The following is a 16531-nucleotide window of genomic DNA, read 5'->3' on the forward strand; positions in this document are numbered from 1 at the left end:
AGGTGTGTTGGGCCGGAATGGTTTCTCTACAGTGGGAGGTACGTTTGGGTGTGATGGTTACTGTTCAGTGGGAGGTATGTCGTGGTGTGATGGTTACTATACAGTGGGAGGTATGCCGGGGTGCGATGGTTACTGTACAGTTGGAGGTGTGTCTGGCCGTAATGGTTATTTTACAGTGGGAGGTATGTTTGGGTGTGATGGTTACTGTTCAGTGGGAGGTATGTCGTGGTGTGATGGTTACTGTACAGTGGGATGTATGTCGGGCCGGGATGGTTACTGTACAGTGGGAAGTATGTTTGGGTGTGATGGTTACTGTTCAGTGGGAGATATGTCGTGGTGTGATGGTTACTGTACAGTGGGAGGAATGTCGGGGTGTGATGAATATTGTACAGTGGGAGGTGTGTCGGGCCGTGATGGTAACTGTACAGTGGGAGGTATTTCGTGCTGTTATGGTGACTGTACAATGTGGGGTACGTCGGGTTGTGATGGTGACTGTACAGTGGGAGGTATGTTGGGCCGTGATGGTTACTGTACAGTGGGAGGTATGTCGGGTTGTAATGGTTCCGGTACAGTGGGAGTTATGTCGGGCCATGATGGTTACTGTACAGTGGGAGGTATGTCGGGGTCTGATGGTTACTGTACAGTGGGAGATATGTCGGGCAGTGATGGTTACTGTACAGTGGTAGGTATGTCGGGCTGTTATGGTGACTGTAAAATGTGGGGTAAGTCGGGCTGTGATGGTGACTGAACAGTGGGAGGTATGTTGGGCCGTGATGGTTCCTGTACAGTGGGAGGTATGTCGGGTTGTGATGGTTACTGTACAGAGGGAGGTATGTCGGTCTGTGATGGTGACTGTACAGTGGGAGTTATGTCGGGGTGGAATGGTACTGTACAGTGGGAGGTATGTCGGGTTGTGATGGTTACTGTACAGTGGGAGGTATGTCGGGTTGTGATGGTTACTGTACAGAGGGAGGTATGTCGGTCTGTGATGGTGACTGTACAGTGGGAGTTATGTCGGGGTGGAATGGTTACTGTACAGTGGGAGGTATGTCGGGTTGTGATGGTTACTGTACAGTGGGAGGTATGTCGGGCTGTGAGGGTGACTGTTCTGTGGGTGGTATGTCAGACCGTGATGGTTACTGTACAGCGGGAGGTATTTCGGTCCGTGATGGTTACTGTACAGTGGGAGGTATGTCGGGCTGTGATGGTTATTCTACAGTAGGAGGTATGTCGGGGTGCGATGGTTACTGTTCAGTAGGAGGTATGTCGGGATGTGATGGTTACTGTACAGTGGGAGGTGTGTTGGGCCGGAATGGTTTCTCTACAGTGGGAGGTATGTTTGGGTGTGATGGTTACTCTTCAGTGGGAGGTATGTCGTGTTGTGATGGCTACTGTACAGTGGGAGGTATGTCCGGCCGGGATGGTTACTGTACAGAGGGAGGGATGTTTGCGTGTGATGGTTACTGTTCAGTGGGAGGTATGTCGTGGTGTGATGGTTACTGTACAGTGGGAGGTATGTCGGGGTGTGATGGTTACTGTACAGTGGGAGGTATGTCGGGCCATAATGGTAACTGTGCAGTGTGAGGTATTTCGGGCTGTTATGGTGACTGTACAATGTGGGGTACGTCGGGCTGTGATGGTGACTGTACAGTGGGAGGCATGTTGGGCCGTGATGGTTACGGTACAGTGGGAGGTATGTCGGGTTGTGATGGTTCCGGTACAGTGGGAGTTATGTCGGGCCGTGATGGTTACTGTACAGTGGGAGGTATGTCGGGTTGTGATGGTTACTGTCCAGTGGGAGGTATGTCGGTCCGTGATGGTTACTGTACAGTGCTAGGTATTTCGGGCTGTTATGGTGACTGTACAATGTGGGGTACGTCGGGCTGTGAAGGTGACTGAACAGTGGGAGGTATGATGGGACGTGATGGTTTTGTACAGTAGGAGTTGTGTCGGGTTGTGATGGTTACTGTACAGTGGGAGGTATGTCGGGCTGTGATGGTGACTGTTCTGTGGGAGGTATGTCGGGCCGTGATGGTTACTGTACAGCGGGAGGTATTTCGGTCCGTGATGGTTACTGTACAGTGGGAGGTATGTCGGGATGTGATGGTTACTGTACAGTGGGAGGTATGTCGTGGTGTGATGGTTACTGTACAGTGGGAGATATGTCGGGGTATGATGGTTACTGTACAGTGGGAGGTATGTCGGGCCATGATGGTTACTGTGCAGTGGGAGGTATTTCGTGCTGTTATGGTGACTGTACAATGTGGGGTACGTCGGGCTGTGATGGTGACTGTACAGTGGGAGGTATGTTGGGCCGTGATGGTTACTGTACAGTGGGAGGTATGTCGGGTTGTGATGGTTCCGGTATAGTGGGAGTTATGTCGGGCCATGATGGTTACTGTACAGTGGGAGGTATGTCGGGGTGTGATGGTTACTGTACAGTGGGAGATATGTCGGGCAGTGATGGTTACTGTACAGTGGTAGGTATGTCGGGCTGATATGGTGACTGTACAATGTGGGGTAAGTCGGGCTGTGATGGTGACTGAACACTGGGAGGTATGTTGGGCCGTGATGGTTACTGTACAGAGGGAGGTATGTCGGTCTGTGATGGTGACTGTACAGTGGGAGTTATGTCGGGGTGTAATGGTTACTGTACAGTGGGAGGTATGTCAGGTTGTGATGGTTACTGTACAGTGGGAGGTATGTCGGGCTGTGATGGTGACTGTTCTGTGGGAGGTACGTCGTGGTGTGATGGTTACTGTACAGTGGGAGATATGTCGGGGTGTGATGGTTACTGTACAGTGGGAGGTATATCCGACCATGATGGTTACTGTGCAGTGTGAGGTATTTCGGGCTGTTATGGTGACTGTACAATGTGGGGTACGTCGGGCTGTGATGCTGACTGTACAGTGGGAGGTATGTTGGGCCGTGATGGTTACTGTACAGTGGAAGGTATGTCGGGTTGTGATGGTTCCGGTACAGTGGGAGTTATGTCGGGCCGTGATGGTTCCTGGACAGTGGGAGGTATGTCGTTCCGTGATGGTTACTATACAGTGGGAGGTATGTCGGTCCGTGATGGTTACTGTACAGTGCTAGGTATTTCGGGCTGTTATGGTGACTGTACAATGTGGGGTACGTCGGGCTGTGATGCTGACTGTACAGTGGGAGGTATGTCAGGCCGTGATGGTTACTGTACAGTGGGAGGTATGTCGGGTTGTGATGGTTACGGTACAGTGGGAGTTATGTCGGTCCGTGATGGTTACTGTACAGTGGGAGGTATGTCGGGGTGTGATGGCTACTGTACAGTGGGAGGTATGTCGGGCTGTGATGTTTGCTGTACAGTGGTAGGTATGTCGGGCTGTTATGGTGACTGTACAATGTGGGGTTGGTCGGGCTGTGAGGGTGACTGAACAGTGGGAGGTAAGATGGGCCGTGATGGTCCCTGTACAGTGGGAGTTATGTCGGGTTGTGATGGTTACTGTACAGTGGGAGGTATGTCGGGCTGTGATCGTGACTGTTCTGTGGGAGGTATGTCGGGCCGTGATGGTTACTGTACAGTGGGAGGTATGTCGGGCTGTGATGGTTACTGTACAGTGGGAGGTATGCCGGGGTGCGATGGTTACTGTTCAGTAGGAGGGATGTCGGGATGTGATGGTTACGGTACAATGTGGGGTAAGTTGGGCTGTGATGGTGACTGTACAGAGGGAGGTATGACGGGCTGTGAGGGTGACTGCACAGTTCGAGGTAGGTCGGGCCGTGGCCGTTACTGTACAGTGGGCGGTATGTTGGGTCGCGATGGTTATTGTACAGTGGGAGGTATGTCGTTCCGTGATGGTTACTGTACAGTGGGAATTATGTCGGGCTGTGATGGTTACTGTACATTGGGAGGTATGTCGTGGTGTGATGGTTACTGTACAGTGGGAGATATGTCGGGGTGTGATGGTTACTCTACAGTGGGAGGTATGTCGGGCTGTGATGGTGACTGTTCAGGGGGAGGTATGTCGAACCGTGATGGTTAATGTACAGTGGGAGGTATTTTGGTCCCTGATGGTTACTGTACAGTGGGAGGTATGTCGTTCCGTGATGGTTACTGTACAGCGGGAGGTGTGTCGGGCTGTGATGGTTACTGTACAGTGGGAGGTATGTCGGGCTGTGATGGTTAATGTACAGTGGGAAGTATTTCGGGCCTTGATGGTTACTGTACATTGGGAGGTATGTCGGGGTGTGATGGTTACTGTACAGTGGGAGTAATGTCGGGCCGTGATGGTTACTGTACAGTGGGAGGTAAATCGGGGTGTGATGGTTACTGTACAGTGGGAGGTATGTTGGGCCGTGATGGTTCCTGTACATTAGGAGGTATGTCGGGTTGTGATGGTTACTGTACAGTGGGAGGTATGTCGGGCTGTGATGCTTACTGTAGAGTGGGAGGTATGTCGGGGTGTAATGGTTACTGTTCAGTTGGAAGTATGTTGGGATGTGATGGTTACGGTACAGTGGGAGGTATGTCGGGCCATGATGGTTACTGTACAGTGGGAGGGATGTCCGACCGTGTTGGTTTCTGTACAGTGGGAGGTATTTCGGGGTGCGATGGTTACTGTTCAGTTACGGGTACGTCGGGCTGTGATGGTGACTGTGCAGAGGGAGGTATGACGGGCTGTCATGGTGACTGTATAGTGGGTGGTATGTCGGGCCGTGATGGTTACTTTACAGTGGGAGGTATGTCGGGTTGTGATGGTTACTGTACAGAGGGATGTATGTCGGTCTGTGATGGTTACTGTACAGTGGGAGGTATGTCGGGGTGTAATGGTTACTGTACAGTGGGAGGTATGTCGGGTTGTGATGGTTACTGTACAGTGGGAGTTATGTCGGGCTGTGATGGTGACTGTTCTGTGGGAGGTATGTCCGACCGTGATGGTTACTGTACAGTATTGGGTACGTCGGGCTGTGATGGTTACTGTACAGAGCGCGGTATGACGGTCTGGGATGGTGACTGTACAGTTCGAGGTAGGTCGGGCCTTGATGGTTACTGTGCATTGGGAGGTATGTCGGGGTGTGATGGTTACTGTACAGTGGGAGGTATGTCGGGGTGAGATGGTTACTGTCCAGTGGGAGGTATGTCGGGCCGTGATGGTTACTGTACAGTGGGAGGTACGTCGGGGTGTGATGGTTACTGTACAGTGGGAGGTATGTCGGGCCGCGATGGTGACGGTACAGTGGGAGTTATGTCGGTGTGTAATGGTTACTGTACAGTGGGAGGTATGTCGGGTTGTGATGGTTACTGTACAGTGGGAGGTATGTCGGGCAGTGATGGTGAATGTACAGTGGGAGGTATGTCGGGGTGCGATGGTTACTGTTCAGTAGGAGGTATGTCGGGTTGTGATGGTTACTGTACAGCGGGATGTATGTCGGTCTGTGATGGTTACTGTACAGTGGGAGGTATGTCGGGGTGTAATGGTTACTGTACAGTGGGAGGTATGTCGGGTTGTGATGGTTACTGTACAGTGGGAGGTATGTCGTGCTGTGATGGTGACTGTTCTGTGGGAGGTATGTCCGACCGTGATGGTTACTGTACAGCGGGAGGTATTTCGGTCCGTGATGGTTACTGTACAGTGGGAGGTATGTCGGGCTGTGATGGTTAATGTACAGTGGGAGGTATGTCGGGCCGTGATGGTTACTGTACAGTGGGAGGTATGTCGGGGTGCGATGGTTACTGTTCAGTAGGAGCTATGTCGGGATGTGATGGTTACGGTACAATGTGGGGTAAGTCGGGCTGTGATGGTGACTGTACAGAGGGAGGTATGACGGGCTGTGATGGTGACTGTATAGTGGGAGGTATGTCGGGCCGTGACGGTTACTGTACAGTGGGAGGTATGTTGGGTCGTGATGGTTCTTGTACAGTGGGAGGTATTTCGGGTCGTGATCGTTACTGTATATTGGGAGGTATGTTGGGGTGTGATGGTTACTGTAGAGTTGGAGGCATGTATGGCCGTGATGGTTACTGTACAGTGGGAGGCATGTCGGGCCGTGAAGATTACTGTACAGTGGGAGGTATTTCGGGCCGTGACGGTTTCTGTTCAGTTGGAGGTATGTCGGGCCGTGACGGTTCCTGGACAGTGGGAGGTATGTCGTTCCGTGATGGTTACTATACAGTGGGAGGTATGTCGTGGTGTGATGGTTACTGTACAGTGGGAGGTATGTCGGGGTGTGATGGTTACGGTACAGTGGGAGGTATGTTGGGCCGTGATGGTTGCTGTACAGTGGGAGGTATGTCGGGTTGTGATGGTTACTGTACAGTGGGAGTTATGTCGGGCCGTGATGGTTACTGTACAGTGGGAGGTATGTCGGGGTGTGATGGCTACTGTACAGTGGGAGGTATGTCGGGCTGTGATGGTTACTGTACAGTGGTAGGTATGTCGGGCTGTTATGGTGACTGTACAATGTGGGGTAGGTCGGGCTGTGAGGGTGATTGAACAGTGGGAGGTATGTCGGGCTGTGATGGTGACTGTTCTGTAGGAGGTATGTCGGGCCGTGATGGTTACTGTACAGCGGGAGGTATTTCGGTCCGTGATGGTTACTGTACAGTGGGAGGTATGTCGGGCTGTGATGGTTACTGTACAGTTGGAGGTATGTCGGGGTGCGATGGTTACTGTACAGTGGGAGGTATGTCGGGCTGTGATGGTGACTGTTCTGTACGAGGTATGTCGGGCCGTGATGGTTACTGTACAGCGGGAGGTATTTCGGTCCGTGATGGTTACTGTACAGTGGGAGGTATGTCGGGCTGTGATGGTTACTGTACAGTGGGAGGTATGCCGGGGTGCGATGGTTACTGTTCAGTAGGAGGTATGTCGGGATGTGATGGTTACGGTACAATGTGGGGTAAGTTGGGCTGTGATGGTGACTGTACAGAGGGAGGTATGACGGGCTGTGAGGGTGACTGCACAGTTCGAGGTAGGTCGGGCCGTGACCGTTACTGTACAGTGGGCGGTATGTTGGGTCGTGATGGTTATTGTACAGTGGGAGGTATGTCGTTCCGTGATGGTTACTGTACAGTGTGAATTATGTCGGGCTGTGATGGTTACTGTACATTGGGAGGTATGTCGGGGTGTGATGGTTACTGTACAGTGGGAGGTATGTCGGGGTGTGATGGTTACTCTACAGTGGGAGGTATGTCGGGCTGTGATGGTGACTGTTCAGGGGGAGGTATGTCGAACCGTGATGGTTAATGTACAATGGGAGGTATTTCGGTCCCTGATGTTTACTGTACAGTGGGAGGTATGTCGTTCCGTGATGGTTACTGTACAGCGGGAGGTGTGTCGGGCTGTGATGGTTACTGTACAGTGGGAGGTATGTCGGGCTGTGATGGTTAATGTACAGTGGGAAGTATTTCGGGCCTTGATGGTTACTTTTACATTGGGAGGTATGTCGGGGTGTGATGGTTACTGTACAGTGGGAGTAATGTCGGGCCGTGATGGTTACTGTACAGTGGGAGGTAAATCGGGGTGTGATGGTTACTGTACAGTGGGAGGTATGTTGGGCCGTGATGGTTCCTGTACAGTACGAGGTATGTCGAATTGTGATGGTTAATGTACAGTGGGAGGTATGACGGGCTGTCATGGTGACTGTATTGTGGGAGGTATGTCGGGCCGTGACGGTTACTGTACATTGGGAGGTATGTTGGGTCGTGATGGTTATTGTACAGTGGGACGTATGTCTGGGTGAGATGGTTACTGTCCAGTGGGTGGTATGTCGGGGTGTAATGGTTACTGTACAGTGGGAGGTATGTCGGGTTGTGATGGTTACTGTACAGTGGGAAGTACGTCGGGCTGTGATGGTGACTGTTCTGTGGGAGGTATGTCCGACCGTGATGGTTACTGTACAGTGGGAGGTTTTTCGGTCCGTGATGGTTACTGTACAGTGGGAGGTATGTCGGGCTGTGATGGTTACTGTACAGTGGGAGGTATGTCCGACCGTGATGGTTTCTGTACAGTGGGATGTATGTCGGGGTGCGATGGTTACTGTTCAGTCGGAGCTATGTCGGGATGTGATGGTTACGGTACAATGTGGGGTAAGTCGGGCTGTGATGGTGACTGTACAGAGGGAGGTATGACGGGCTGTGATGGTTACTGTACAGTGGGAGGTATTTCGGTCTGTGATGGTTACTGTTCAGTGGGAGGTATGTCGGGCTGAGATGGTTACTGTACAGTGGGAGGTATTTCGGGCCGTGATGGTTACAGTACATTGGGAGGTATGTTGGGGTGTGATGGTTACTGTAGAGTTGGAGGCATGTCTGGCCGTGCTGGTTACTGTAAAGTGGGAGGCATGTCGGGCCGTGATGGTTCCTGCAGATTGGGAGGTATGTCGGACCGTGATGGTTACTGTACAGTGGGAGGTATGTCGGGTTGTGAAGATTACTGTACATTGGGAGGTATTTCGGGCCGTGAAGGTTTCTGTTCAGTTGGAGGTATGTCGGGCCGTGATGGTTCCTGGACAGTGGGAGGTATGTCGTTCCGTGATGGTTACTATACAGTGGGAGGTATGTCGTGGTGTGATGGTGACTGTACAGTGGGAGGTATGTTGGGCCGTGATGGTTACTGTACAGTGGGAGGTATGTTGGGTCGTGATGGTTCTTGTACAGTGGGAGGTATGTCGATCCGTGATGGTTACTGTACAGTGGGAGGTATTTCGGTCTGTGATGGTTACTGTTCAGTGGGAGGTATGTCGGGCTGAGATGGTTACTGTACAGTGGGAGGTATTTCGGGCCGTGATGGTTACTGTACATTGGGAGGTATGTTGGGGTCTGATGGATACTGTAGATTTGGAGGCATGTCTGGCCGTGATGGTTACTGTACAGTGGGAGGCATGTCGGGCCGTGATGGGTCCTGCAGATTGGGAGGTATGTCGGACCGTGATGGTTACTGTACAGTGGGAGGTATGTCGGGCTGTGAAGATTACTGTACAGTGGGAGGTATTTCGGGCCGTGACGGTTTCTGTTCAGTTGGAGGTATGTCGGGCCGTGATGGTTCCTGGACAGTGGGAGGTATGTCGTTCCGTGATGGTTACTATACAGTGGGAGGTGTGTCGTGGTGTGATGGTTACTGTACAGTGGGAGGTATGTCGGGGTGTGATGGTTACTGTACAGTGGGAGGTATGTCGGGTCGTGATGTTTACTGTACAGTGGGAGGTATGTCGGGCCGTGATGGTAACTGAACAGTGGGAGGTATTTCGGGCTGTTATGGTGACTGTACAATGTGGGGTACGTCGGGCTGTGATGGTGACTGTACAGTGGGAGGTATGTTGGGCCGTGATGGTTACTGTACAGTGGGAGGTATGTCGGGGTCTGATGGTTACTTTACAGTGGGAGGTATGTCGGCAGTGATGGTTACTGTACAGTGGTAGGTATGTCGGGCTGTTATGGTGACTGTACAATGTGGGGTAAGTCGGGCTGTGATGGTGACTGAACAGGGGGAGGTATGTTGGGCCGTGATGGTTCCTGTACAGTGGGAGGTATGTCGGGTTGTGATGGTTACTGTACAGAGGGAGGTATGTCGGTCTGTGATGGTGACTGTACAGTGGGAGTAATTTCGGGGTTTAATGGTTACTGTACAGTGGGAGGTATGTCGGGTTGTGATGGTTACTGTACAGTGGGAGGTATGTCGGGCTGTGATGATGACTGTTCTGTGGGAGGTATTTCAGACCGTGATGGTTACTGTATAGTGGGAGGTATGTCGGGCTGTGATGGTTATTCTACAGTGGGAGGTATGTCGGGGTGCGATGGTTACTGTTCAGTCGGAGGTATGTCGGGATGTGATGGTTACGGTACAATGTGGGGTAAGTCGGGCTGTGATGGTGACTGTACAGAGCGAGGTATGACGGTCTGGGATGGTGACTGTACAGTTCGAGGTAGGTCGGGCCGTGACGGTTACTGTACAGTGGACGGTATGTTGGGTCGTGATGGTTATTGTACAGTGGGAGGTATGTCGGGCTGTGATGGTTACTGTACAGTGGGAGGTATGTCGGGTTGTGATGGTTACTGTACAGTGGGAAGTATTTCGGGCCTTGATGGTTACTGTACATTGGGAGGTATGTCGGGGTGTGATGGTTACTGTACAGTGGGAGGTATGTCGGGCCGTGATGGTTACTGTACAGTGGGAGGTATGTCGGGGTGAGATGGTTACTGTCCAGTGGGAGGTATGTCGCGCCGTGTTGGTTACTGTACAGTGGGAGGTACGTCGGGGTGTGATGGTTACTGTACAGTGGGAGGTATGTCGGGACGTGATGGTGACGTTACAGTGGGAGTTATGTCGGGGTGTAATGGTTACTGTACAGTGGGAGGTATGTCGGGTTGTGATGGTTACTGTACAGTGGGAGGTATGTCGGGCAGTGATGGTGAATGTACAGTGGGAGGTATGTCGGGGTGCGATGGTTACTGTTCAGTAGGAGGTATGTCGTGTTGTGATGGTTACTGTACAGAGGGATGTATGTCGGTCTGTGATGGTTACTGTACAGTGGGAGGTATGTCGGGGTGTAATGGTTACTGTACAGTGGGAGGTATGTCGTGTTGTGATGGTTACTGTACAGTGGGAGGTATGTCGTGCTGTGATGGTGACTGTTCTGTGGGAGGTATGTCCGACCGTGATGGTTACTGTACAGTGGGAGGTTTTTCGGTCCGTGATGGTTACTGTACAGTGGGAGGTATGTCGGGCTGTGATGGTTACTGTACAGTGGGAGGTATGTCCGACCGTGATGGTTTCTGTACAGTGGGATGTATGTCGGGGTGCGATGGTTACTGTTCAGTAGGAGCTATGTCGGGATGTGATGGTTACGGTACAATGTGGGGTAAGTCGGGCTGTGATGGTGACTGTACAGAGGGAGGTATGACGGGCTGTGATGGTGACTGTACAGAGGGAGGTAAGACGGGCTGTGATGGTGACTGTATAGTGGGAGGTATGTCGGGCCGTGACGGTTACTGTACACTGAGAGGTATGTTGGGTCGTGATGGTTCTTGTACAGTGGGAGGTATGTCGATCCGTGATGGTTACTGTACAGTGGGAGGTATTTCGGTCTGTGATGGTTACTGTTCAGTGGGAGGTATGTCGGGCTGAGATGGTTACTGTACAGTGGGAGGTATTTCGGGCCGTGATGGTTACAGTACATTGGGAGGTATGTTGGGGTGTGATGGTTACTGTAGAGTTGGAGGCATGTCTGGCCGTGCTGGTTACTGTACAGTGGGAGGCATGTCGGGCCGTGATGGTTACTGTACAGTGGGAGGTATGTCGGGTTGTGAAGATTACTGTACATTGGGAGGTATTTCGGGCCGTGAAGGTTTCTGTTCAGTTGGAGGTATGTCGGGCCGTGATGGTTCCTGGACAGTGGGAGGTATGTCGTTCCGTGATGGTTACTATACAGTGGGAGGTATGTCGTGGTGTGATGGTGACTGTACAGTGGGAGGTATGTTGGGCCGTGATGGTTACTGTACAGTGGGAGGTATGTTGGGTCGTGATGGTTCTTGTACAGTGGGAGGTATGTCGATCCGTGATGGTTACTGTACAGTGGGAGGTATTTCGGTCTGTGATGGTTACTGTTCAGTGGGAGGTATGTCGGGCTGAGATGGTTACTGTACAGTGGGAGGTATTTCGGGCCGTGATGGTTACTGTACATTGGGAGGTATGTTGGGGTCTGATGGATACTGTAGATTTGGAGGCATGTCTGGCCGTGATGGTTACTGTACAGTGGGAGGCATGTCGGGCCGTGATGGGTCCTGCAGATTGGGAGGTATGTCGGACCGTGATGGTTACTGTACAGTGGGAGGTATTTCGGGCCGTGATGGTGACTGTACAGTGGGAGGTATGTTGGGCCGTGATGGTTACTGTACAGTGGGAGGTATGTCGGGTCGTGATGGTTACGGTACAGTGGTAGGTATGTCGGGCCGTGATGGTTACTGTACAGTGGTAGGTATGTCGGGCTGTTATGGTGACTGTACAATGTGGGGTAAGTCGGGCTGTGATGGTGACTGAACAGTGGGAGGTATGTTGGGCCGTGATGGTTCCTGTACAGTGGGAGGTATGTCGGGTTGTGATGGTTACTGTACAGAGGGAGGTATGTCGGTCTGTGATGGTGACTGTACAGTGGGAGTTATGTCGGGGTTTAATGGTTACTGTACAGTGGGAGGTATGTCGGGTTGTGATGGTTACTGTACAGTGGGAGGTATGTCGGGCTGTGATGGTGACTGTTATGTGGGAGGTATTTCAGACCGTGATGGTTACTGTACAGTGGGAGGTATGTCGGGCTGTGATGGTTATTCTACAGTGGGAGGTATGTCGGGGTGCGATGGTTACTGTTCAGTCGGAGGTATGTCGGGATGTGATGGTTACGGTACAATGTGGGGTAAGTCGGGCTGTGATGGTGACTGTACAGAGCGAGGTATGACGGTCTGGGATCGTGACTGTACAGTTCGAGGTAGGTCGGGCCGTGACGGTTACTGTACAGTGGACGGTATGTTGGGTCGTGATGGTTATTGTACAGTGGGAGGTATGTCGGGCTGTGATGGTTACTGTACAGTGGGAGGTATGTCGGGTTGTGATGGTTACTGTACAGTGGGAAGTATTTCGGGCCTTGATGGTTACTGTACATTGGGAGGTATGTCGGGGTGTGATGGTTACTGTACAGTGGGAGGTATGTCGGGCCGTGATGGTTACTGTACAGTGGGAGGTATGTCGGGGTGTGATGGTTACTGTACAGTGGGAGGTATGTTGGGCCGTGATGGTTCCTGTACAGTGGGAGGTATGACGGGTTGTGATGGTTACTGTACAGTGGGAGGTATGTCGGGCTGTGATGGTGACTGTACAGTGGGAGGCATGTCGGGGTGTAATTGCTACTGTTCAGTGGGAGGTATGTCGGGTTGTGATGGTTACTGTACAGTGGGAGGTATGTCGGGCTGTGATGGTTACTGTACAGTGGGAGGTATTTCGGTCCCTGATGGTTACTGTACAGTGGGAGTTATGTCGGGGTGTAATGGTTACTGTACAGTGGGAGGTATGTCGGGTTGTGATGGTTACTGTACAGTGGGAGGTATGTCGGGCAGTGATGGTGAATGTACAGTGGGAGGTATGTCGGGGTGCGATGGTTACTGTTCAGTAGGAGGTATGTCGGGATGTGATGGTTACGGTACAATGTGGGGTAAGTCGGGATGTGATGGTGACTGTACAGAGGGAGGTATGACGGTCTGTGATGGTGACTGTACAGTTCGAGGTATGTCGGGCCGTGACGGTTACTGTACAGTGGGCGGTATGTTGGGTCGTGATAGTTATTGTACAGTGGGAGGCATGTCGTTCCGTGATGGTTACTGTACATTGGGATATATGTCGGGCTGTGATGATTACTGTACAGTGGGTGGTATGTCGGGCTGTGATGGTTACTGTACAGTGGGAAGTATTTCGGGCCGTGATGGTTACAGTACAGTGGGAGGTATGTCGGGGTTTGCTGGTTACTGTACAGTGGGAAGTATGTCGGGTTATGATGGTTACTGTACAGCGGGAGGTATGTCGGGGTGTAATGGTTACTGTTCAGTGGGACCTATGTCGGGTTGTGATGGTTACTGTACAGTGGGATGTATGTCGGGCTGTGATGGTGACTGTTCAGTGGGAGGTATGTCGGACCGTGATGGTTACTGTACAGTGGGAGGTATTTCGGTCTCTGATGGTTACTGTACAGTGGGAGATATGTTGGGCTGTGATGGTTACTGAACAGTGGGAGGTATGTCGGCGTGTGATAGTTCGTGTTCAGTTGGAAGTATGTTGGGGTGTGATGGTTACTGTACAGTGGGAGGTATGTCGGGCCGTGATGGTTACCGTAGATTGGGAGGTATGTTGGGGTGCGATGGTTACTGTTCAGTATGGGGTACGTCGGGCTGTGATGGTGACTGTGCAGAGGGAGGTATGACGGGCTGTGATGGTGACTGTATAGTGGGAGGTATGTCGGGCCGTGACGGTTACTGTACAGTGGGAGGTATGTTGGGTCGTGGTGGTTATTGTACAGTGGGAGGTATGTCGATCCGTGATGGTTACTGTACAGTGGGAGGTATTTCGGTCTGTGATGGTTACTGTTCAGTGGGAGGTATGTCGTCTGTGATGGTTACTGTTCAGTGGGAGGTAATTCGGGCCGTGATGGTTACCGTACATTGGGAGGTATGTTGGGGTGTGATAGTTACTGTACAGTTGGAGGCATGTCTGGCTGTGATGGTTACTGTACAGTGGGAGGTATGTCGGGCCATGATGTTTACTGTACAGTGGGAGGTATTTCGGGCCGTGACGGTTTCTGTTCATTTGGAGGTATGTCGGGCTGTGATGGTTCCTGGACATTGGGAAGTATGTCGTTCCGTGATGGGTACTATATAGTGGGAGGTATTCGTGTTAAGATGGTTACTGTCCAGTGGGAGGTATGTCGGGGTGTGATGGTTTCTGTACAGTGGGAGGTAAGTCGTTCGGTGATGGTTACTGTACAGTGGGAGGTATGTCGTGGTGAGATGGTTACTGTACAGTGGGAGGCATGTCGTTCCGTTATGGTTACTATACAGTGGGAGGTATGTCGGGCCGTGATGTTTACTGTACATTGGGAGGTATGTCGGGGTGTGATGGTTACTGTACAGTGGGAGGTATGTCGGGCCGTGATGTTTACTGTACAGTGGGAGGTATGTCGTTCCCTGATGGTTACTGTACAGTTGGAGTTATGTCGGGCCGTGATGGTTACTGTACAGTGGGGCGTATGTCGGGCCGTAATGGTTACTGTACAGTGAGATGTGTGTCGGCCTGTGATGGTTATTGTACAATGTAGGGTATGTCGGGCCGTGATGGTTACTGTACAGTGGGAGGTGTGTCTGGCCGTAATGGTTATTGTACAGTGGGAGGTATGTTGGACCGTGATGGTTACTGTACAGTGGGAGGTATGTTTGGGTGTGATGGTTACTGTTCAGTGGGAGGTATGTCGTGGTGTGATGGTTACTGTACAGTGGGAGGTATGTCGGAACGTGATGGTTACTGTACAGTGGGAGGTATGTCAGGCTGTTATGGTGACTGTACAATGCGGGGTACGGCGGGCTGCGATGGTGGCTGTACAGTGGGAGGTATGTTGGGACGTGATGGTTACTATACAATGGTTGGTATGTCGGGGTGTGATGGTTAATGTACAGTTGGAGGCATGTCGAGCTGTGATAGTTACTGTACAGTGTGAGGTATGTCGGGCCGTTATGGTTACTGTAAAAGTGGGAGGTATGTCGGAACGTGATGGTTACTGCACTCTGGGAGGTATTTCTGTCAATGATGGTTACTGTACAGTGGGAGGCATGTCGGGCTGTGATGGTGACTGTACAGTGGGAGGTATGTCGTTCCGTGATGGTTACTATACAGTGGGAAGTATGCCGGGCCGTGATGATTACTGTACAGTACGAGGTATGTCGGGGTGTGGTTGTTACTGTACAGTGGGAGGTATGTCGGGCCATGATGGATACTGTACAGTGGCAGGTATGTCGGGCTGTGATGGTGACTGTACAATGTTGGGTACGTCGGGCTGTGATGGTGACTGCACAGTGGGAGGTATGTTGGGCCGCGATGGTTACTGTATAGTGGGAGGTATGTCGGGGTGTGATGGTTACTGTACAGTGGGAGGTATGTCGTTCCGTGATGGTTACTATACAGTGGGAAGTATGCCGGGCCGTGATGATTACTGTACAGTGCGAGGTATGTCGGGGTGTGGTTGTTACTGTACAGTGGGAGGTATGTCGGGCCATGATGGATACTGTACAGTGGCAGGTATGTCGGGCTGTGATGGTGACTGTACAATGTTGGGTACGTCGGGCTGTGATGGTGACTGCACAGTGGGAGGTATGTTGGGCCGCGATGGTTACTGTATAGTGGGAGGTATGTCGGGGTGTAATGGTTACTGTACAGTGGGAGGTATGTCTAGCCGTTATGGTTACTGTAAAAGTGGGAGGTATGTCTGGCCGTGATGGTTACTGTACAGTGGGAGATATCTCGGGCCGTGATGGCTACTGTACAATGGGAGGTATGTTGGACCGTGATGGTTTCTGTACAGTGGGAGGTATGTCGGGTTGTGATGGTGACTGTACAGTGGGAGGTATGTCGGGGTGTGATGGTTACTGTACAATGTGGGGTACGTCGGGCTGTGATGGTGACTGTACAGTGGGAGGTATGTCGGGCTGTGATGGTTACTGTACAGTGGGAGGTATGTCGGGTTGTGATGGTCACTGTACAGTGGGAGTTATGTCGGGCCATGATTGTTACTGTAAAGTGGGAGGTGTGTCGGGCTGTGATGGTGACTGTACAGTGGGAGGTATGTTGGGCCGTGAGGGTTCCTGTACAGAGGGAGGTATGTCGGTCTGTGATGCTGACTGTACAGTGGGAGGTATGTCGGTGTGTAATGGTTACTGTACAGTGGGAGGTATGGCGGGTTGTGATGGTTGCTGTACAGTGGGAGGTATGTCGGGCTATGATGGTGACTGTTCTGTGGGAGGTATGTC

The sequence above is a fragment of the Chiloscyllium punctatum genome, chromosome 6 (assembly GCF_047496795.1).
Source record: "Chiloscyllium punctatum isolate Juve2018m chromosome 6, sChiPun1.3, whole genome shotgun sequence".
Classification (NCBI taxonomy): domain Eukaryota; kingdom Metazoa; phylum Chordata; class Chondrichthyes; order Orectolobiformes; family Hemiscylliidae; genus Chiloscyllium; species Chiloscyllium punctatum.